The sequence below is a fragment of the Carassius gibelio genome, chromosome A11, assembly GCF_023724105.1.
Source record: "Carassius gibelio isolate Cgi1373 ecotype wild population from Czech Republic chromosome A11, carGib1.2-hapl.c, whole genome shotgun sequence".
Classification (NCBI taxonomy): Eukaryota; Metazoa; Chordata; class Actinopteri; order Cypriniformes; family Cyprinidae; genus Carassius; species Carassius gibelio.
The window spans coordinates 7,940,037-7,947,705 of NC_068381.1; the positions used below are offsets into that span (position 1 = coordinate 7,940,037).

Consider the following 7,669-nt stretch of genomic DNA (forward strand, 5'->3'; position numbering starts at 1 on the left):
CAATCATTTGATTAGTCATACCATGTTTCTCCAGGTAGAATCGAAGAAATCTGAGAACCAATTACAGACTTGTTAAGAGGTGACATTCCTCAAATTTTCACCCTGAAGGCTTCTGCGGCAATTCCCCCTACTTTATGAAATTAAAAAAAAAATCTAATTGTGAAAGAGCTTGGCTCAGTCTGCTGATGTTAATGAAAGGCTCAAGGTTTGATGTTTCCACCCACCCAACGGACAGAGAGATGGGGATGCTTATGTCTTCGAAACACTTCATGTAGATTCGCCTGTCCCCATTTGAAGTCCCTCTTTGTGGTGGAAACCTCCAAAGAGTCCACTTAGCAAGTGCGAGAGTCATATTAGTCCCACTGAGAACAGAGATCTGGTTCAAAGAGAGAGAGAGAGAGAGAGAGAGAGAGAGAGAGAGAGAGAGAGAGAAGCCAGAGGGAGAAGGCCCTGTGTGCGTCAGCCAACCTCCTAAAATCTCCTCCTCTCACAATGAGCATAGATGCTTGAATGAGATTCGGTTCAGCCAAAGTGGAACTGTGGAAATCTATCTACTGCTATTTCAATCTTGGTCCCCAACTCGAAACAAAATCCCCACATGGAAACAAATGTCGCAGAACCCAATGCAGTCGCTGCACTCCAGTGCTCTTGTTTTTCGTAGCGTTTGTCATTTTAAATATTGAGCAGCTTGTCACTTGAGGTTACGCTCACGGAACAGGTGGAAAGGAAAAGGGAAGATCCCAAAGGATGGCGGGAATGTATAAGCCAGAGTGAAAGGGTTTGAAATGAAACCATTGTTAATCAGGAAAAGGCATTTGGTGGGGTTGAGACCCAACTGGATGGATGGAAGTGAGTGTTAGAGTGTCAGGTGTAGAGGCAGATGGCTCCATGCATCTGATAGGGATTGCCAGCAGCCTGGCTCTCTTTCCCATGGGCCTTTGCATTAGTCAGAAAAGAGGGAATGGTCCAAGATGGCGGGGTTATTATGAGGCAGGGGCTGTAGGCTATTAAATATTATATACAATTTTGATACATTATAAAAACACACTTATCTTGGATAAATATCTTGTTGTTCTGTGTTCCAATGAAGGCAAGTCATACAACAAAATGTTGTTGAGGAAACTTTTTGATGAGTTATTCCTTTAAAATGGAGAGTATTGGAGTAGGTAGAACATTGAAGAGCAATCCTGTATGTGGATTAGGGCTGCACGATTAATTCAAATGGAATTGAAATCACGATTAGACAGAAGCTGCGATTGTCCTGCGTATCTCATGCGTAACACTCATTTTACATACAGAACATGCATAATTTAAAATCACGAGTTTAAAGTTCAAAGCCTTCAATTCACACGGACTGACCATCACGCAAAGAGCACGTGATCATGCTGGATAAAAATGCACACTTCACTTCAAGTTTGCAAGGTTTGTGAAATTAAATGTTCATAGGTCATTCAAAGATTTGTTTAAATTATATAAATGCATATTTGCTTAAGGCTGATGGCAAATGAGAAAGTATTATAATGTTTGCCTTTCTATTACTAATAGACCTAATATAAAAGCAATCCTTATAATACTTTCTGTATACATGAATTCCTTTGTTTAACCATTCTATCTGATTATTAGACAGACTTCTATCCATGTTAGACAGAAATGTTAAAGATGACGATGAACAAGAGAGAGAGAGTGTAAGCACTGTGCGCGCTCAGGCACTGCCGCTTTCAGTGCTGTCAAAATAAAAGTCATGCCTCGAAAACATTGGCCAAGCAGAAAAACGTATCGCCCAATGCTGATATTTGAAAAATGGCAAATATCAGCCAATATAACAGCCTTGGCAATATACTGGTCGACCACTACTGCTGATTACAGAAATTGCTTCACTAACAAAATTCACATGACAATCACATTTGATTAATCATGCAGCTCTAATGCGGATATGAAAATAAAAGAGAAGTCATTTGGTAATATAATAACAGAACCATTAAGATCCATTAAAGTTTCCAGTACAAGCCTTGGTCTTCCGTCAAATTTCCAGCATTCATATACCAGGCAGTTTCCTCCTTCTGTGATGATCTTTAACAGTTCTGTTAAAGTCGTATGACTGCAATACAACACCTAAAGCCTGACCTTTAAGTTCTGAGATAACACATCCATGCTTCATAGCAAACCCTGGCATGAAACAACATACAGAGTATCAACACAAAATAATGCTCATACGCTTGTTTTTTCTAGTCTACCAGCCACACAATGTCTTGGATTCATAAATGCAGGGTGCTAAGGCCAGGTAATTCTGCCAGGAATGTCAGGAAAGTCACTCAGGCAGAAGTGAGGAGGGTGGTCAGAGTTGGCATCAGCTCTATTGGGTTGTCTACCGCAGTAAGGATGAAATGTTTTACTCTATATCAACCTGAAAACCGAATCCCCAAACCTCCAGGCTGCGGAAGTGTCAAAAGAAGATACTCCATTGTGTCGACACCTTCAAAAAGAGCCACAACAGAGAAAGGGTGAAGGAAGAAAATAGCTGGGAACTCAATGGCCAACTAAAAGGAAACCTTTTCTTGCAATGTAAGTGTCCGCTGGGACACCAAATAACAAGTAAATATTTTAGAATGAGTAGAGAAAGCTTAACAGAAAATGCAGGTAAACACTAACAAATGAGTGTCAAATATATGGCAGCCTTGTTAAAAAGCACATTTGTAAAGTTTAAGAATTGACATAAGCAGTTGGCTGAGTACTTTAAACCAATTGTTCATCTTAACAGGAAATTTGCAAGTCATGCAGGGTACTGGAAGAGTGGGAGTCGTTGTCCTGTTTAAGATGTCAGTGTATGATCGAGCACTCGATAAAAAGGGAGTATCCGAGGTCACTCTCGGCCAAACTGAAGTTGATGGAGTGGTGCAGTGATCCTTTCCTGTACCCATGCAGGGAAGCTGAGAAAGGTCTGGCTATTGATTCCTCGGGCAACAGATGGCCATAGCTAATCCCTGTCTGTGTCCATGCATTCTCCTGATGCTATCCATCAGTGAAAAAAGAAAAAATATATATAAAATTTAAAAAAATATAACAATGTATCCTTTGTCATCTTCTTCTCAGACTCTACTTCAAAAGAACAAATTTTGCTACCAGCAGTCATTTCAAAAGCTTTTCTTGATCTCCAGATGATTATTCAACCATTCTGTTCTTCTGAGAAAATAATCTCACAATAAATCAATGAACAAAGAGGGTCTTGCATGGACATGAGTGACTATTTTAGGAGTTTACAGACGGGCAAACAGCTTTGGAACTAGAACATCCGATCCGAGTCTCGAGATAATTAAATACTTCCTTTTCGAGAGAAGCAAAAGACAAACTCTTTTAGAAAGAGGTCACACTTAGAGCAGGGACTGTTTAGTCTTCGAATTAAGCCATTTGGATCTTGTTCCCCAAGGTGTTCTCAACTCCTGACCTTGATTTGGTAAACTTGAACCACATCCAAACTTATTTCCTTTCCATTATCTGTGAATTATGAAAACTATGCACATAATCTGCCCCACTTTGCAGAATCTGGGCGCTCAAATATGCTCTGATTGTTTACCATCCCTAGGGAACCAGAGATGCACAGAGGAAACAACCGAGTCCTCCTCCCAAGGAGCCAGACACAAACATTCACAACCACCCACACCGGACTAACACAGTCGCCTATGAACAATGAAAAGGGGGAGGCGTCTTCTGATTTGCTCACTAGGGTCAACCGGGTCTTGCAATAATTAGATAAGTCAATCAACGGTCAGTCTAGGGCAAACTTAAGACTCAGCTGCATCTAATATAATTTGCTGAATTGCATTGCACTAACCACTTGAAAAACATCTGCTGATCTTTTCCTAAGATCTCAAGGTAGGTATAAAGCCAGAGGGACGAGACCAGAGAGTCGCAAAGAAAAGATCCAAGACTTAATTACCCTGACCGCACTATGTCGGGACAACTGAAAAGTCCCACAGGGTCCACGTGAAGAGTCCCTCAGTGCTGACAGGTGCCTGCCAGGACACCGAGAGAGGGGAAATTAATCTGCTAACACAAACTAATCGCCCTCAGGCCTGTTTTCTGTCAGTGGTAGCGACACAAAGGCCATTGATTTGAACCCTCTGAGCGAAAGGAAAGTGATTTTGACGGGTTCCCTGCTGTCAGACATTTGGGGTGTTTGACTTCTAATCCACCCTGAGGGGGTTTCAAATGACCACAAAAAGCAGCATGTCTATTCATTCAGAGGTTTAAAGCAGTATATTCCCATTTAAGTGAGAATATGAACATTTCACAGAAACAGCACAACATTTTTAAAGCTGAAAACAACAGGACACAGATGTGTTTCTTGGTTGGCCCCCAAGTGTTTCTGACTGAATTTAGCTAGACTGAACATAATTACATTGGAGTTTTGATAATTAAATTAACAATAAAATATACAGCAAACTCATTAGATAAGCATTCAGAGCCATCTGCACCTCATCTGACATGCAACAAGACATTTGGGCAGATATCTGTTGTCTCCATTTGATGAAGACATTTCATTTACATGCCACTCAGTTTCTAACAGATGAGAACAAAGTATTTGCTTGAATTTGAATAATGGATGTGCCTAAAACAAAGACAGCGGAGCTACAAAGGGTTTCAGCCTGAAAAGCACACAAACCCCTCCAATTTGGGCATCAAAACCTCCAAACCCAGGAGATGAAATAAGACCGCAGATTTACTGGGTAGACTGCCAAGATGTTCAAAGCAACATTTGGCTACCAAGGTTACTGATGAAAAACTAATTTTCTTTAAGCATTTTTTTTTAAACAAATTATGTGAGACCATGCCATTTCGGACCATTGCAGGGTTTTCAACACCAGTGAGTAATGAGTACTTTCAGTTGATCTCTCTTAGGATGAAGACCAGCATTTTCGATATAAGATTGAAGATAATCATTTGTACTAAAATGACTGATTTCCTTTTGGCAATCACAAAACTCCCTTGTTTCAAACTGAAAATGTATAGGATCTGTTGTAGACTGAAGGCTTTCAAGGAATAGTTATCACAAAAATGAACAACTATACAGTCATTCAAACCTGTATGACTGACTTTCTTCTGTGGAGATAGGAGATAAAAAATTTTTTTTTCATCTAATGCCAATAAATAACAACACTTCAAAGATGGCACAAAATCAGCATAAATTTAACAAAAATAGTCCCTGTGACTTGTGTGTTATTTTTCAACTTGCCTGAAGGCCTACTATACCTTTGTGTGAGGGGGAAAAAATTAAGTTATAATTCACTGAAGATTGTGATATCTGCCCTAGCACTTATTGGCAAGTTCATTGGAGAATCAGCCATACACAATTTGTGAAAAAGTGAGTCTGAATTAAAAAAAAAAAAAAAAAATGAAATTAAAGGCTTTTTTTGTCTGCAGTATAAATACACACACACACACACACATACATATATATATATATATATTTTTTTTCTTTTTTTTTCTCGTAATAGCTTATCAGCCTTAAGGGATAGCAAAGTGATCACTTGTTCTACACTTCGAACCACAGAATGCATCCAAACCCACATACTCATTGATAAGTTAGCCTACTTCATTTGAAAACTTAATAATATAATAATGCATTATTATTAACATAATCCAAATGTAGGCTACCTAGGCTACACTTCTCATGTTGTTATTGTCATGTGACAGTTGACGATGGTAATTCACAGGGTAGGTCATTCAGGTATTGTTCACAGGGTTTCATGAAACTGCGCATTGTGTCATGCTCCTGATTTCTGCTTATAATACAGCAGGGGAGTAGGCAAATTCGGACACGGTGAATGATTTGTTCATGAATCAGACTGATCCGAATCTGGAGTTCAATTCACTGACTGAACAATTCGGTAGCAGCGTTTAATAAAGCGGATGACGGGTGGATAACGACTAAAATTTGGCCTGTTCCTCACATAAAGATATAGCGTGGCATCACAAGACTTGGAATATATAGGCCTATAACGACTCGTGTCGATTACTTTTGTGTGTTACGGAAGAATGTAAGTCACCATGAGGGTCTGAAATGAAATGAAATGAAATGAAGGGGAGTAAATGAAGACCTTTTTAATTTTGAGTGAACTATCGATCTATCAAGTTTTAAAGTGCAAAGAAAACGACAAAGCGAATAAATATTCAACATTTCACACAAATCACATAATGTAGCTACAACTCCTAGAGTGCAATCACATGTATTAAGGTAATGTTATTGTAGGATGCTTTTTAACTCCCCTATTCCCAAACACTGGATTGAATAACACTAACGTTACTAAACTCCCTTAGCAGCGGCACATATTTTAAAACCAAATAAACTTTACCTAAAACAAAGCAGTTTCCCCTGCTTTGCTAAAAGCATCTTTTGTTAAAACAAAAAACACGCGCTGTGGACCCGGATGGATCTGTGTGGACAAACCCCACTAAACTCCGCGGAGTTTGAGTAAAAGTTTATTTCAGAACAAGTTCAATTATACAACAGATAGATTCAGTTGTTTGTCATCTTACCTCGCCAAGCACGAAACGACAATCCAATTGAATGTAAAAATGATACAAAGCAACGATTCCCTGTGTCAATACACGCGTTATTTCCCAAAGAGACGCGCCTTCCACAATAGAAGCGCCACAACTCAACACAGGACGCAGCGAGCGGCTGACTGACAGCCCCACCGGCACAAACCCCGCCTGTGCTGCTCGCTGATTCGCCGTGGGGCAGACAGAGCCACGCCTCCTATGATAGAGGCGTATCATTTGCTATCTGGCCTGTCAATCTCGCCCTGTGACTTTAAAGGGGCTGTTTGGGACAATGTTGTGAGACTCATTTATGTCTGACAAGGAGAAAATCGCATTTACTGTGCAAAAGATGCAGTTACTACCGTTTTTATGGATGAATACGTTCAAAAAAGTCCACTTCTTAAATTACATTTTGATTTATGCATTTCTAAATTGTAAACGCTCATTTAATCCACGAAATTGCCTCAGAGTAAAAAGCACATTATGCATATTAGACAGCCATTAATAACGAAGAGATGACATTTAGCAAACAAGTAAAAAGCTTTGACTTGCTCACGCTAACTACATCATCATGGTCATTTTAACTTATTCGTTATGAGGAGACATTTTTGCTCTAAAGGATATTTTTGGTGATTTTCACACATCAAAAAATATGATTCACATTTTAAGTGATGTTTGAAAGTATAAACAATTTTAATGAGGATTTGCTTAATGTGTTTGTTGCCTAGAGGCAAAATTATGCAACAGTGGAATGGATGTGAATCCAGTGCATAATGCATGGAAATCATTATTGAGTATTTACAAAATCCCTTTAAGTCTTTGGTATTAATTAAATACTGCATTTAAGTATGTAGGCTACTTAAAATTTAAGTTAAAGTAAAAAGTAAAAGAAATAAAAGTCATATACTATCATGTAAAATCATTTTACCATGGCATCAACAGATTAAATAATCACTAATTTTCACAACATATATTTGTTTACACAGTATATTTGCAGTCTTCGATGAATTTCGTTCCATTGTCACACAGTGTTCCCTATAAGTGGCATGAAATATCCACTCCCAAATATCATTTGTTGTGATTTTAGCATTTGTGATCGTTATAAAACATTTTCTATATAGCATCGCTT

At 38.8% G+C, this 7,669-nt stretch overlaps 1 protein-coding gene across 3 annotated transcripts in view; it reads right to left on the bottom strand.

Annotated features, from left to right (window-relative positions):
* The window catches only part of LOC128022198 (signal-induced proliferation-associated 1-like protein 2), a 63,686-nt gene extending 57,012 nt beyond the window's left edge, over positions 1 to 6,674 (bottom strand). The window contains exon 1 of one of the 3 annotated variants that reach the window (XM_052609511.1): positions 6,535 to 6,674. The gene's annotated coding sequence lies outside the window, so the exon portion shown is untranslated. The remainder of the gene's footprint in view (positions 1 to 6,534) is intronic. The other 2 variants (XM_052609512.1, XM_052609514.1) reach the window with 2 other exon arrangements.
* Positions 6,675 to 7,669: the final 995 nt, after the last annotated feature.